The following is a 17,498-nucleotide window of genomic DNA, read 5'->3' on the forward strand; positions in this document are numbered from 1 at the left end:
CCCAGCTTAATTCCTAGTTACATATTATCGGGACGTTGGCACACTGTTACATCGGCATTCACAGCGTTAGTTGCCCTGTGCTTTATGCATTTTTTATAGCAAGACCCATCTATATAAAACCCATTTAATGTTGAGTGCTGGTGACATATATACTGGTTTTTGAAGATGATGTCATGTGACCTGTTGCCCTAGACTTCTTGGTCAAATAAGGGGTAGGGCAAGTGCATTGTATGGTGCCAGGCAGATTTTCTCAGAGGAACATCGCACTCCTCTCTCTGGATTGGGAAAAAATGCCATCATGGCCAAAATTATGGTGTGCACTGAAGGGTTCAGAAGATGTTGTGGTCCTGAGGGTGGTCAGATCGTTCCTTCACATTGGACTTCCTATAATATCTATAGCCTGATCAAGGAGGCTGCTGACAAATTTGCATGATTGTAGAATGATTTTTCATAGGAAAGACTGCTCAGCAGCCAGATCGTGCATGCATGGCTTCACCACCTGAATGCAACTTCAGTCCATATATATTTCTTCAAATGGAACCATGACAGGGGGAGGGAGAGAGATTAGGATTTTATCAGCCACAGATAAGTTTTATATTCAAGGTTCTTGCAGTTAGGATCCCTGCATAACTTACAGCCAGCTACCACTACAGCTCCATTCCTTGTTTGTGCTACTGTGTGCTGCGCGCCCTATCTCCACAGTTCTTATACAGCTGTTTTTTATGAGCTGTTCCATTGTGGCTGCTCAAAGGTCACCTCCCCTAGCGATTTTTACATTTTAAAGCCAATGCGTCAGCTTTTTTATTTCTGCTCCACAAGAAAATTGCTTGTCTTGGAATTACGTGATGCCTTTGGTCTGGGAAGACGGTCTGCAGTACAGTGGGCGGAGTCTCTGTACCCTTTATTGATGAGGACATGAAAGGGCTGCTGTGCTTGTATTAGCTGATATTTCTCAGTTTGCTAGCTCTGAGCTCAGTGTTTGCAGAGGAGTGAACTTTACACTTTAGCTGTCAGGTAAAGGGGGAGGTCACCAGGTGAACTGGAGGAGAGTACTTAACCCTGTCAATCCACAGAGGTTAAATACAGGTCCACGGTAGTAAACAGTCCTTGCCTAATTTAAGTAAACCGGTGAGGACACAAATCTGGGAACTGCCATCCCTGACTTTTTTTTTAAAGCTGCAGGCTCTTAGGCTACTGTTATGACTACAGGTTCAGGACAGTCATGCAGGATGTGAGCTTAGATTTTATTAATACTACTTGTATTTTGCAGTTACAGACTCACTAAGTAATGAAGCCGGGATGAGGTTGGTGTGTAGTCTACAAAATCCTGAAAATTATGCAGATTTCTTTCTATCCAAAATTGGTGCAAAAACATGAGAGTCATGCAGACTGGGCGCAATAAACTGTCTTTCTTGCCACTGGGCAGACCATTGCTAAGACTTGGAAGCAGCCACTATTCTCGTTGGTAGAAGTAAAATAAATTCAGACACAATGATCAATAAAAAAAACGAACTGGCATTTACAATTTCAATAGATTTTTATAAAAAAAATGGAAGGTACAAAACATGGTATACGAGAACTTTTTTAAATTGACAAGAAGATAGTAGACAGCTATAGGTAGAATCACGTAGATTGGCATAACTTTAGGGCGGCCTAGCCTAGCTTTTTTAGGCTACACCGCCGTAAATTAGTTAGGCTAGTAGTGATTCACAAACTACTTACCTGCTAATCTACGGCGGTGTAGCCTAAAACGAGCGGGCGTAAGGGCGCCTAATTCAAATGACTTGGAGGGGGGCGTGTTGTATGGAAATGAGGCTTGACCTCACGTTTTTTGACGTTTTTTGACACTGCGCATGCGCCGGGCGACTACATTTCCCAGTGCGCATTGCGGCTAGGTTGTCCGTACGGGCCTATTGATTTCGACGCGGACGTAAACGATGTAACTCCCGATTCGCGGACGACTTACGCAAACGACGTAAAAAAATTCGAACCTCGCGGCGGGAACGGCGGCCATACTTTAACATTGTTATTCCACCTCATAGGTGGAATAACTTTAGGCCGCCTAAGGGCTTACGGAAACGACGTTAATCGACGGCGTAGGCCTGGCGTACGTTCGTGAATCGGCGTATTCCCTCATTTACATAATCTACGCCGGCCGGAATGGAAGCGCCATCTAGCGGCCAACAGAAACATTGCAAGCTAAGATAGAATGGCGCAAGCCGGCCTATCTTAGCTTTGTTTAAGTGTATCTCTGTTAGAGAATACACTTAAACAAACGCCGGCGTAGATTCAGAGTTAGGTCGGCTTATCTACTGATAAGCCGGCCTAACTCTTTGTGAATCTACCTACTAGAATTTAACTAACTGCCATTTTCAACAAAACAAAGCCACACTTTCTGAAAGCCTGATCACCTTGGATCACCGACATATGGCCTGCTTACATTGACACGCAACACTTAGACCCCTTTCACACTGGGTCGGTTTGCAGGCGCTATAACGCTAAAAATAGCGCCTGCAAACCGACCTGCAACAGCCACTGCTGTCTCTCCAGTGGAGCGGCGCGCTAAGCAGGATGGTAAAAAAAGCATTTTTGGAGTGGTGAAGTATAGCAACACAGCTATACCACCGGCAAAGTGCCTCTGCAGAGGCGCTTTGCGGTAGTTTTGAACCCTTTAACCCTTTCTCGGATGCTAGTGGGGGGTGAAACCACCCTGCTAGTGGCCGAATAGCGATACTTTACTGCCACCCCCGCCCCAGTGTGAAAGGGGCATTCGGCTTCATGTAAACAGGACATTTGAAAACCTCTTCTGAACGTTGGAACTTGACAGCTGGTAACCAACATTTAAAAACGTCAGTTTTGTCACATTTACATACTGCGTTTATGCGTATTTATGAATGTTTGCGACTAGAATAGTTTTTTATAGATAACCTCAGTAGACCCTCCCAAATGCCCACAATGCAGGGAGAAATCTCCCCCCCCCCCCTCCCCCAACAAGAAATGTTCACCCCTATTGAATACGCCTATAAACGAGAACACTTATGAACGTGAGTTACCTCTTTTCCACGCTATTACAAGCATTGTGTGTTTCAAATGCCTCTAAACTACCATCCTGAATGCGATTCTCTGCTTTCACAAAAATGCTTCTAACCTCAACTGCTTCTAAACCATTATAAATGCCTGAGTGTACGTGTACCCATAAGATAACATTGAGGAAATGCTCAGGGGGGCTGCTGAAAAAAACACCCAAATGCTCCTAAACATCAGTTTACCAGCTGCAGTGTACATGGGGCCTAAGACCCCTTTCACACTGAGACGCTTTGCAGGTGCTATAACGCTACAAATAGCGGCTGCAAAGCGCCCTGAAAGAGCGGCTCCCTTCACTCCAGTGTGAAAACCCTTGCGGTGCGCTGGCAGGACGTTAAAAAATGTCCTGCAAGCAGCATCTTTGGAACAGTAAAGGAGCGATGTGTATACTGCTCCTCCACCTCTACTGCCCATTGTCCTGCAAGCAGCATCTTTGGAACAGTAAAGGAGCGATGTGTATACTGCTCCTCCACCTCTACTGCTCCTCCACCTCTACATACCGCGGTGCCCATTCTTTTCTGGTTTTAACCCTTTTTCAGTCGCTAGCGGGGGTTAAAAGTGCCCCACTAGCGGCCGAATAGCTCCGCAAACATGATAGTAAAGCGCTGCTAAAATTAGCGGCGCTTTACTGACGACACCTACGGCACCCCAGTGTGAAAGGGGCATTACACTTGAACTCCTGTAGTGAATCATAAAGTACCACAGCACTCTGAATAGACCTTCTCACCCTCTGCCACCGCTGTCTTATCTTTCATTTTGTTCTAATATGCTGCAACCCTCCACCCCGCGTCTCCACAGTTCACCTTATATTCCCTTTATCCACCCCCCAACCACCTTCCTCTTTGTCCTCTTTCTCTAACAATTCCTACACTTGTCTCTAAACACCTTGATTCTTGGTTGCAAATGCTGCGCCATCCATGTGCTCTTCTAACCTCTTTGGGCAGTATGACCTTACACAAATCAAATCAATGTGTTAGTCATGCAAACCTATAAGTCAGTTATACAGAATCAAAGTTAATAATTCTGTCCACCTAAATCTCATGTCCTTCGCAATCCATCACGTGTTGCTTGTATTTGCGTGTACTATTATTTGTTCTACTTCAAAACCCAGTAAAGCTTTTGTGAAAGAAGTGTCAAAAATCATACCCAAAAGCCTATAACTAATTAACAAATCTAATGCTCAACCTAACCTCACCCCTGTTGACAGGAACCCTAACCCTGCCTGTAATCATTAACCATCAGTCTAACTGCTAAACCTAATCCCTAAACATAATCTTGCAATAGTCATAATCCTAAAGCCAATATTACTCCCGTGCCTAACAATATCTTTGGCTAAAAAAAATAAAGCCAAAATATATCACCTACAAACATTTTGTGGCAATAAACAGAACTCAGAGGTAAAAAACCTACAACAAAATATCTGCACCAAATACAAATGGTCACCCCCCCCATCCATTTCATGAAAAGGTTGGAAGGTTACTTTTTTATGGGAGTCAATTCAATATAAGAATGGAGACCCATTTAGACTTGGAGGTACGTACAAAGCTGCAGAGAATCAAAATTTGTCTCCTGCAGGAAGATCATATGGGACTTTAGGAGTTGGAGTTCACAGAGCAGTTTAGACCGTTCTTCTGGGATATTCATTACCTTGACTTTGAAAGACACAAACTGTATGGCCAGCATTTGGCCATAGGACAGCATGTAGGTGCCCCTGAGCTCGCAGAGAATCGGCAACACAAGGCTAGCCAGAGTGGGCTAGTGGGAAACCATGGGAGCTGGGGAAGAGGAGTTAAGGAGAGGAAAGGGACAAAGACCAAAAAGGGGGGAGATAGGGGGAAGGGCTGGAAGGCCAAGGGCGTACTGCCTTCCTTTTGAATGTAAGATTGTGAGACCAACCAATCATTTGTTAATGGTATGGTTACATTAAAATTACCCATTGACATGAGATGATCATTGCCTAATTATGGCTGGCTTGGGGTTGCATGACTATGGGGTCTCTGCAGCCACTACTTGCCAATCAATGCCGACAAAAAGAATCAAGGGTTCTATGTTAGATCTTCCCTTATCATTGCTGCTATTTCTTTTAAAATAATAATAGTTCCAGGTTTTGTCTGCCTAGTACATAATTGTGTGCCCGTCCACTGATACAAGGATGTATGTTTATTCTATATAGTTGGATCTTTTGGCCTCCATGTGTTTTTTTCTTTTTTGTGTGCCTTATTTAGAGTGACAGTTTCACCTGACAAACCCTTGAATTCTGCAAGTCCTTGCAAAGTTTTAAAAAACACTTGAGTGAGATTGCCATGGCTTTGGAGCTACCTTTGTCTTGAGCATTTCGGACATATTAAGGGCTGTCACACATCGATCACTCAAGTCATAATATCCAGCTCATGCTTTTCTAGACCATGGACATGGACATTTGGGACAGCACAGCTCAGAAGCTCAAAAGAATGCAAGGCAAACATCATTTAGTGTGCTATCCTAAGCATCATACCAACATTTCCCAGCATACTTGGAAATTCCTGGGACCCAATTTTGTCCCTAGGTTATCACAGATAATCAGATCCTTGGTGGAAACAACTGAAAAGTTTTCCCACCTAAAAGAGTAGCTCCACTTTTGTTGAGAAAAAAATATAAAAGGATTTTTACAAACTTTGTTGCAGATTACTATATTTTGTTATTCTGCAGAGTTTGTTTGTCTGTGTCCTTGTGCACAATGAATCTGTATGGGAGTGGTTTTATAATTATCAATCTGCTGCTGCACCTGCAGGGCTATAATGAGGAAATTGGCAAGGCCTGCATCCCTTTAGATGTGATTTCCCTTTGTAAACATCGCACCAACAATGATTTTTTTGCTGCATGGGGATGCCAAAAATCTGATTTGTATGCAGACTTCTGGGAAAATCAATGAGCCAATCACACAAGCATTTTCAGGGGGAGTTCTGAACACCATTTGTGTACAAAACACCTCCAGGTAGCTATATTGCATCACACTTTACAGAGAATTACAGCACTGCAGATTGAAAAGGAAAGGTAATTTTAATAACATTCAACTACAATATGACTTGGGTTGCAATTGTATACGCTATATATATTTTTTATTATTTTCTATTTTTTCCCCCACAAAAGTGCAGTTACCCTTTAGCATAATATAACCTGAAACGTGTGCATTGCTGTCTCACCGTACGGCACCACTCCTCAGCCATATGTACAAGTGGAGTGGCAATAAATATGTCAATATTTGAAATAGGAAACGCTATTCTGAGTGACTGGCTAAGCCAGAAATGTGTTATGCTATTTGTCATGGCTATAGTGTGAGCAGTCTCCTGTCTTTTGTGTGTTAAGTGGACGCTGTGTATGAGCACATCCGTAAGGATTAATGGCTTAGTGGCGTGTTAAAATAATTGCAGCTAGACTCTTAGGGTATGACACTCCCATCATGTCATATTTACTTAATTTAAATATATGAATGTGATTAGCTCAATGCAGATATTCTTCTGAATGCTTTAAAAGCTTTAATACAGTTACATATATAGTAGGTAAGATTGAATAAAGACAACAGTCTGTCCAGTTCAACCTGTGTGGGTGTACGTGTGTCAGTGCCAATAATTATTTCCCATATCCCTGTATGTTGTGTTCTTTAAGATGCACGTCCAAGAGTCTTTTAAAAATATCAATGCTCCCCACTTACACCACCAATTGTGGAAGAGAATTCCACATCCTTATCGGCATGCCTAAGTGCAAATCATTCTGTCTAGGAGAGAATTGAGGAAGTGGGTGTTTTTTCACAGATGGGAAAAAAAAACGATGGGGCCCACACACGATCGGTTCGTCCGATGAAAATGGTCCATCGGACCGTTTTCATCAGACGAACCGATCGTGTGTACGCGGCATTACAAATGACACAGTTACTAATAGCATTCATAATTATGTAGGGAAAAGTTCTTAAATGCAAGACTTGTTATTCAGGATAATTTCCCTTGGAAACTCTATTGTACAATACGTGTACCAGGCTCGCTAAAGATAAGAAAGTTAAAACATAACTTTTTCTTAAGTCAGATCGCTAAAATGTTACCGCATGATTCTGCCGCCAGACAAGTTCTGCTTGTGCGCTTCATCAAGGGAAGGAAAAACGTTTCCACGCCCATGCAGAAAGTGAGATATTTGACATTTCTGTAACTGTGGAAATAAACAAGCCCTGACCATCTAATCATTAGTTAGAGCAAACAGAACATCAACAGGCATAAATATATCTGGCAAGCCATGTTCATACATTGTAGCAACACCCCGGATTAAAGTGATTGTAAGGGAAACTTTTTTATATTAATAAAAAATAACAAACATGTTATACTTACCTGCTCTGTGCAAAACCACTGCACAGAGCAGGTAAGTATGCTCCCCTGCTTTGCTCTGGGCCCCTCCCCCCTTGCTGAGTGCCCCCATAGCAAGCTGCCTGCTGTGGGGGCACTCATGCATGCTTGCTCCATAGCGTGCTCTCTGTGAACATTAAACACAGAGAGCGAGGCTCAGTCCCCCCCCCCCCCCCCCGCTCCTGCCTCACTGCATGTAGTTGACAATGGCTCTTGCATCTCAGCCAATGAGGAGGGAGAAACCATGCTGGTTCGGGATCGGGCATAGGTAAGTATTAGAGGGGGCTGAGGGGGGAGCTGTATACTGATGTTGTTTTACCTTCATGCACAGAATGCAGAAAGGTAAAAAAAAAACTTCAGTCTTCACAACCATTTTAACCACTTCCTTACCGGGCCTACCGGTGCGCTGGCAGGACTGTAAAAAAAAGTCCTGCTAGCAGCATATTTGGAGCGGTGAAGGAGCGGTGTGTATACCGCTCCTCCACCGCTCCTGCCCATTGAAATGAATGGGCACTGCGGCTATACCACCGGCAAAGCGCCGTTTTGCGGGTGGTTTTAACATTTTTTCGCACGCTAGCGGGGGTTAAAAGCGCCCCGCTAGCTGCCAAATAGTAACGCAAAATTGATGGTAAATCGCTGCTAAAAATAGCGGCGCTTTACCGCCGACTCCCCCACCGTCCCAGTGTGAAAGGGGCCTTAGTCATGATTTAAAGAGTAACTCTACTTGTGTTAATAAAAAATATTCCCCTCTGGGTGATCTATGTGCATTGCATTGACCTAATGTCATTCTGAAGAAATCACTGTGTGTTTGACTATGTCCATGGGCGAAGTGAATCTTTATGGGAGGGGGTTTCATAATTATCAATCAGCTGCTGCACTAGCAGGCCTCTAATGAGGAAAATTGCAGGGTCTGCATCCCTTTAGATGTGATTTCCTATTGGGAGTATCTCACCAAAAATGACATTTTTGTTGCAGGGGATGCCAAAAATCAGACTTATATCTTAGTGTTTTTTGTTTTTCTTGGAAAATCAGTGATCCAATCAGACAAGCAGGAAATTATGTTTCTGGGTGGCGTCCTGTACTTATTATGTGTACAGAACACCTCCAGGTAGCCATATTGTATTGCATTTTACGGAAAAATGACAGCGCTGCAGATTGGAAAGGTAATTCTTAATAACATTCAATTACAAAATGACTTGTGTTGCAATTGAATGTTTTATATATATATATATATATATATATATATATATATATATATATTATATTGTATGTTATATTATTATTATTTTTTTAAGTTATATTATTTATTTATTTTATTTGCTAAAAAAAAATTCTCAATGAAAGTGGAGTTACCCTTTAAGGGCCTTCTCACCCTGATTCTCGGTCTACGAATAAGCTCCGGATGGATGGAAACATGTGTAGCACTACCCCCGAAGGAGCTGCTGGATTAGATTTGGGCCTGCCGTTACCTTACTGTTCCTTGCGTTCGTCTAGGGGTTCTCCTTGAAGAGTGATCCGGAAGAAATGTCTGCACCAAAACAAAGTTTATTTAAAGGGTTTTATTGAACAAACTTTCCAATAGAGGGATGGGAAGGACTCAGGTATCTTACTTGCAGATCACAAACAATCTCCTAGGTCCAGAGGAACAACTGTCTCCAGGCTGGACTCAGCAACCACCAGACACATTTATTGTTAAAACTTAAAATGGCACAGATAGCAGAAAGCCAGACTTCTAACTGCTAGCATTTCATGCCTTTTTTAACTCGAAAATTGTGAGTACCCATTTTAAGTTTTAACAATAAATGTGTTTGTAAACGATAAGACACTATTTAGGGCTTATTTTTCCTGTACATGAGCCATACTGGACTAACCAGCGGAACAAGGGACGTTATTTGATCGCCACAGTGCTACACAGTGGCACACACTGTGAAGGCTTACATACCCCATAGGGGGGTGAAAATTCCGGTGAGTGCGGGCTTTGCAGGGACACAGATTGCAGTGTTCACCTACTGAAGGAAGAGTGTAATCTTTCACAAGGCACCTAGCATGTATCATATGACTCAGCAGGAGTGGGGATATTTTCTGTGATTATTTGCCATATGGACTTGTATATGATCACAACAGTGGTCTATATTTGATTGCACTTTGTTTATTTGCACAAATTATTTATTGCAACATTGGGCACTTTTCAACATTGCACACAGGCACGCATGCACTTTAATGGTATCAACATTTTATAATGCCAAATTTATTCATTAATTGAATTATAGAACAGTGCCACGTCTACTACTATTTTTCTACATACACTTTTACTTAATTTAGGTGACAGTAACACGTAGAGGCTGCAGTTCTTTATTTTTTCAACTTCCTAGGAATACCTGCCAATTTAAAATATCCATAGCACGCAATCACATGTTAACTCACTCAATGCATCCAGCCTGTTGCCTTTCCAACCCCGTCCAGCGGTGACAGCGACACCCATCGTCAGGAGGAAAATCATGCAACCAGCTTGTAACGGAATGACCCGGGACAAACAGAGACTTTGGAAGGATGAGGGGTACTCCTGTGCCAGCGTCATTAATAACTCTTATGTCTAGGGTCACCTTATGTCGAGCCATAATTTAGACACAATCCTTCTAAGCCAACTACTGCTTAGATTACTACAATTTTAACACATAGCGTCCACTCATTGGGAGCAGGGTGCTACACACGTTAGAGCTTGTAGGACAAATGCAACATTTTGTGCATTTAATATTTGAATAAATATGCACAATGGGGCAGATCCACAAAGAGAGTACGCCGGCGTATCTACTGATACGCCGACGTACTTTCAAATTACCCGCGTCGTATCGTTGTTTTGAATCCTCAAAACAAGATACGACGGCATCTGGGTTAGATCAGACAGGCGTATGGCTTCGTACGCCTTCGGATCTAAGATGCAATTCTTCGGCATACGCTGGGTGGCGTTCACGTCGTTTTCCACGTCGGGTATGCAAATTAGCTATTTCCGACGATCCACGAACGTATGAGCGTCCGGCGCATTTTTTTTCCGTGTCTCTAGTCCGCTTTTTCCGGCGTATAGTTAAAGCTGGTATTTCGTTGCGTATAGTTAGACCTGCCATGTTAAGTATGGCCGTCGTTCCCGCGTTTATTTAGAATTTTTATTTTTTTGCGCAAGTCGTCCGTGAATCGGGATGGACGTAATTTACGTCTATGTTAAAAAAAATGACGTCCTTGCGACGTCATTTAGCACAATGCACGGCGTGAAATTTAGGGACGGCGCTTCATTTAAATGAAACTCGCCCCCTAATCGCCGATTTGAATTATGCGCCGTTACGCCACCAGAGATAGACTACGCCGCCGTAACTTACGGAGCAAATTCTTTCAGGATTCGAACCGAGGACAAGTAAGTGACGGCAACGTAGCGTATCTCTGATACGCTGCGCGGGTGCAGATTTCTGTGGATCTGCCCCAATGTTTCTAATTGAGAACTGCTTCCTATTTTTTCCTTTATGTCTGAAAGGGGAATTTATAGAGCAGCCAGCGATCGCTGGGAGGAGTGAAAGGGATGTGTGCCTGGAGCAGGACTGAACGTTCTGCATTGCCCTCTTATGGGACTGCTGGAAAGTCAGCTTTCATTTTTATATGAATTATTTATTCACTATTTATATATATGTATTCACGTTTTATTGTTATTAATTATTTATTTATGACTATTGCAATTGAGATTTTTGCTTAGTGCTGTAGCAATGTATAAAAAAATGTTTTATTTTCTTATTGATATTGATACAGCAGTCATACATTTTCTATTGCAAATATCCCCCATCACCTTGATTTCCAACATCTGATCTGATAATCTCCTCAAATGTTTACATATTTATGCTTGAATATCAAGATTTAATGCAAACTACACTCTTGCCATTTGCATCTGGGCTGCAGTACAGGGATGGCTTGGAGTTCTGAATCTCTTGGATAAGTCGTCCTCTGTATAATGAGACAAGCTGGAAGAATATCATTGCCACAGCTGGCAAGATAAAAGAATTCACATTTCTGCAACTGATGTGTTTTTTAGAGAAATGGTTTTCTAGCAAAGCGTCACTTCCCTGCTCCGCATTGCAGGTTTCCTCCATTGTCGCTGTCTTTTCCCTGTTGCATTCTCTGCATGGGCCAAGGGCACAAGGGGGAGTAGATCTCAGATTGTAATGTTGCAGACAGACTTGTACAGTGCACTTTGTTTATCAAAGCATGAAAAGCAAGGACTTTTTGCCTAGCCCACTACAACCATTGGCATTGCATAGAATGTAATATGTAAACATAACTTTTAGGCACTTTGCTGCTGAGCTGACATATGGAAACTTTACTTGTACTAGAAGAATGGGAAGGTGGGGCTTTGGACAGCAGTGTAATATAGTTGAAAACTTAGCAAAAGGGGGTAAATTTATTGAAATTGTACAGGTATCACAATGAATGAAGTTACAACATTTAAAAGGCTGGCCAATAGGTAAAATACATAATCCACAATGTAGCTTATATTCAAGTTTACACAATACTGTGCACAGTGTTACACATCAGATTACTGAACGTGGTGGACCCTGACGCGTTTCGACCTCTGTAGCGGTCATCATCAGGGGGAAATTAGCTCGCTGAAGTGGAGTGGATGGTCCCATGGCCAGATGGTTTGTGAATCGCCGGGTGATGAGGAGGATCCCGTGATGCTAACCATCAGACAACATTAGCAGAAGTTGCCCAAATCCACAGATTTGTCTGATGGAAGTCCGATCGTGTGTACAAGGCTTTCGACTTCAGGAGTGCACACCTTGGGGGTAATCCACAAAGAAGCGGCGCAACGTAATTTTTCCTATTTAAGTTACACCGCCGCAAAATTTCTACCTAAGTGCCCGATACACAAAGCACTTACCTAGAAATTTTGAGCGGTGTAACTTAAATCCGGCCGGCGCAAGGCGTTCCTCTTCTCCAGGGGGCGATTCCCATTTAAATGAGGCGCTCTCCCGCGCCGGCCGTACTGCGCATGCTCGTGACGTCATTTTCCCGACGTGCATAGAGCGAAATTACGTTACGTCGGGCTTTGTGGATTGCGACGGGACAATAAAGTTGCGTCGGGTAAAAAAAAAGATACGGCGCCAAAAAAAATAATTAAAATTAAAAAAAAATTGCGTCGCTAGCAAGAAAGGTCTGTTTTTACAAGGTGTAAACAGTTTACACCTTGTAAAAGCAGCCCTAATTTTGAGTTTGCAAAATAAAACTTACGGAGAAAAAACGAAGCTGAAAAGCTTCGTGGATCTCCGTAAGTCCTAATTTGCATACCCGAGGCGGCATTTCGACGCATCCTAAGATCCGACAGTGTAATTCAATTACACATGTCGGATCTTCGTCCTAACTATGGGAAACTGATTCTGTGGATCAGTTCCATAGTTAGGACCAGGGATACGACGGAGTAACAGCAGTTACTCCGTCGTATCTCTTTTGAGGATTAGGCCCCTTTTTCATTGCCTGGTGCCAGAATGAAACCTTACTCCGCAACTCAGAAGAACCTCAAGTATGCAAAATGTACATCCACAGGTCTTAGTTCTTATTACCAGTTCTTTATTTTGCAAAAGCATGGCAGCACAAAACAGAAAAGCTCAAATTTTTACATAGCAATGTGTTAGACTATGTCTAGCCCTGGTTTCTCAACTAGGGTTCCTCCAGGGGTTGCCAGAGGTTCCCTAAGCAATGAGCAATTTCTGCTTTTAGGACAAGTTCACACTGACAGCAATTTAGCTATCTGTAAGGGGGGGTGGCAGGATTCTTCCCAATGAATTTACCACAGGTGGACTCCAATCAAGTTGTAGAAACATCTCAAGAATAATCAGTGGAAACACAGTGGATGCACCTGAGCTAAATTGTGAGTGTCATGGCAAAGGCTGTGAAAACTTATGACGAAGATCCAGAGATCCTGAGCAAAGAACCTGGAGAGTGTCCCGAGCAAGCCCCAGAACCGGACACCCAAGTCAGTAGCTGAGTCTATCAAGGCCCTGGCTAGGGTTTTTAGCCACAAGCTGATTCATATTTGCCCTCTGGTAAGCCTTCATTTTATGAGGTGATCTGGTGATGGTGTTTAATTCAGTCACAATCAACATTTTTGCACGTGCTGCTTTGTCATACTTCACTATATGATTTTTATTTCCTGGATACACCCAATTTGCCGCTGATCCTCCTGGAGGGTTCCCCCATCCACCTGCAATTGGTGTTGACTACACAAAGGCCCTGGCTGGGGTTTACAGCCGCAAGCGAATCTTGCTTGCCGTCTGGTAAGCCTCCATCTTTTTAAGGTGTATTTTTTTTGTGGTGGTATTCAGTATATATATTTTGGACTTCCTATCATCAGGACTGTTTTCAACAATCATCACGGGATTTGGTTTTACACAAATTAACTTCAAGTGGTTTTTGGCTTGTTGTTTTTGCCATTTAAACTTTGCTTCATAATTGAACTTTATTTCACTATTTGTTTCACAATTGAATTTTGCTTCACACATTTTGGACATTATTCATATTAACCTTTGTGCAAAGGGCTACTTTATCCACATATGGTCCCTGAAATTTCTTTGTGTTAGTTTAGTCTTATTTTTTATTATTGTCCACAGCGCAACTTCACTCTTTTTCTCTACTATTTTTGTGTAAATAACACTTAGTCGTTGCAGCTTATATTATTATTTTAGTTTTTTTAGCGCGGTATTTCTGCTCTTTTTTCTATTTGTGAAAACTTATGTACATGGGATTTTTTTTTTTTTATAAATTTGCAAGGAACAAACTTCTTTCACATTGTCATTATGGGGTATTGTTTGTAGAATTTTGAGGAAAATAATGAATCTAATCAATTTTATATATAATATAAAATATTATTATAATAAGGCTGTAACAAAACAAAATGTGGAAAAAGTGAAGTGCTGTGAATACATTCCGGATGCACTGAATATCTGCACCAATTATTTACATGTCTCCCAAGAGATAATATTGCTCTGGTAACAATGCAGTTATTCCAGGAGGTATAAAATATCTCTGGTCACTGATGTCCCTAATTCCAGGTTGAGGGCTTTCAAGCCAAAGATTTACCATCGAGACTGAGGAAGAAAACTTGTCTAAAATGCGTCCTATGTTTGGACTATATAAAGTAGCATTGTCACTACCACTTCTGCTCTGTACACGTGTATGTCTTGTATCAACTAGTATTTATTTTTAGCCCAAATATCAGAACATAGTGTTGTTTTTTTGTGTAGCTACAATGTTCCCTGCCGCTATTCCCAGTAAATATTATTCACTTCTCCTCTCAGAGGAAGATGAGGTGACAGCTTCCGATTGCCATTAATCTTCCAGGTTATTTTCTGACACTGTCACCAGTCCTATTCACTGGAGTTAAATGAATGTGTTCAGCTTCCAGCAATTCATCTTGCCAAGCTCTGCACATTGCACCATAGTTGTGGCTTGAAAACATGAATTTGGCCATACATGAGAATCACCAGGTGATGGAAGAAGCTTTGGGCTTAGCAGCACCATCTGAGTGTTTATTCAGGGTAAACAGAAAACCTTTTCCACAAGTCTATCTGTAATTTATACGTATAATCAGCCATTTATGAGCTGAATCACCCGACAGGTTCTGCTACACATTCTAAAAAATACATTAGGCCTACAATACTGCCCACTCATGGTAAATAGTGTTACTAGGCTCCATAATTGGGGTTCTCAATCCACTTTATATTTTGCACCCCCATATTGCAACAAATATTTAACAGGTGCCCATTGGTGCATTTAAAGTGGTTGTAAAGGTTCAGTTTTTTTTTTTTTTTTTAAATAACGAACATGTCATACTTACCTCCACTGTGCAGTTCGTTTTGCACAGAGTGGCCCCGATTCTCCTGTTCTGGGGTCCCATGGCACAATAGTTAACCCCCTCTTGGAAGCTCTCTCCCAAGGGGGTTACCTTGCGGGTACGCTCCTGTGTCATACACTGGGCGTTGAAAGCCGCCGAATGTATGACTCCCCCCCGGCGACCGCGTTATTGGATTTGATTGACAGCAGTGGGAGCCAATGGCGGCGCTGCTATCAATCTATTCTATCTAATGAACACCGAGACTCAGTGGAGAAGGGGACGAGCAGAGCAGGTGAACTGGCTCAGGTAAGTAAAATGGGGGGCCCCTGATTGCCAGGTGTTTTCTACCTTAATGCATAGGATGCATTAAGGTGAAAAAACACGAACCTTTACAACCCCTTTAAGCATGTCTTGAACAAATTTGACATATATTTGTGCTTTCAAAGCAATGCTTTAAAAAAAAAAAAAAAATGATTTCAATTGTTTTGCATTAGGAATGGTTTTAGGCCCCTTTCACACGGATGGATAGAATGGTGCTTTTTGCTGCGGATTTTACCGCATCTAGAAGCAATCAATGCTTTCTTATGACATTATTCACACACTACGGTTACCTGCGGTTTTGTTACCCGCGGTTTTGTGCGGATAGAAAAAATAGAACTGGATGCGTCCAGCTGCGAAATTCCGCAGCTATCAGGACATAACCGCAGGTAACCACAGTGCACTGTGTCAGCTGCGTTTGGTATGAATCTTGAGGGGGAACTCCATGCCAAATTTCAAATATTAAACCGCCACAGGTTCCCCCTACAGGAGCATATAAGGCCCTTGGTTCTGCTATGGATTTTAAGGAGAACCTCCATACGCGAAAAAAAACAGCGTGGGGTTCACCCCAAAATCCATACCAGACCCCTATCCGAGCACGCAGCCCGGCCGGTCAGCGAGCGCCCCCCCTCCTTAACCGTGCCAGGCCGCATGCCCTCAACATGGGGGGTAGGTGCTTTGGGGCAGGGGGGCTGTGGTCCCCCACCCCAAAGCACCTGTCCCCATGTTGATGAGGACAGGGCCTCTTCCCGACAACCCTGGCCGTTGGTTGTCGGGGTCTGCGGGAGGGGAGCTTATCGGAATCTGGGAGCCTCCTTTAATAAGGGGGCCCCCCAGATGCCGGCCCCCACCCTAGGTGAATGAGTATGGGGTACATCGTACCCCTAGCCATTCACCTGGCGGAAATTTTTTAAAAAAAAACACACTACACAGGGTTTTTAAAGTAATTTATTAGTCAGCTCCGGGGCCCCCCCCTCTCTTCTTTAGCTCTTTTACGAGGGGGGGCCTGCTTCTTCGATGTCTTCTGCAGGGGGTCCCAGTCTTCACCGCCGTCTGGTTCTCTTCCGTCGGGGGGGGGGGCGCTTTCTTCTTTAGCTCTTTTACAGCGGCCCCCTCCCGGGCTTCTTCGACGTCTTCAGCGGGGGGATGTGCCGGTCTTCACCACCGTCTGGTTCTCTTCCGCCGGGGGCGCTTTCTTCTTTAGCTCTTTTACAGCGGCTCCCCTCCCGGGCTTCTTCGACGTCTTATGCTGGGGGGTGCCCGGGCTTCTGTCGCCTTGGAAGTGCAGTCGCTGTAAATCTGAGGGGGAAATGCAAGGAAAATAAAAAACAGCATTTTAGCTTGCACATGATTGGATGATAAAATCAGCAGATCTTCCCCCTCATTTCAGATCTACCCCTCAGATTTACAGCGACTGCACTTCCAAGTGCACTTTCAGTGCAATTTCAAGTGCACTTTGCACTTGTAGTGCAAAGTGGATTTGCCTTTTGTAAATAGCCCCCATGGTGTCACACGCTAAGGTTACACACTCCACAAGGGGGGGGGGGTGTAAGTCACAAAAGGTCTTTGCTAAAAAAGCTGGCTGTTCACAGAGTGCTGTATCCAAGCATAATAATGGGAAGTTGAGTGGAAGGAAAAAGTGCAGTAGAAAAAGGTGTACAAGCAACATGGATAACCACAGTCTTAGGAGGACTGTGAAGCAAAGGCTATTTAAGAATTTGGGGAAAATTCACAAGGAGTTGACTACGGCTGGTGTCGGTACTTCAAGAGCCACCACACACAGCGGTATCCAGGACATGGGCTACAACTGTCACATTCCTTGTGTCAAGCCACTCCTGAACCAGAAACAACGCCAGAAG

This window comes from Rana temporaria, chromosome 12, assembly GCF_905171775.1.
Source record: "Rana temporaria chromosome 12, aRanTem1.1, whole genome shotgun sequence".
Classification (NCBI taxonomy): domain Eukaryota; kingdom Metazoa; phylum Chordata; class Amphibia; order Anura; family Ranidae; genus Rana; species Rana temporaria.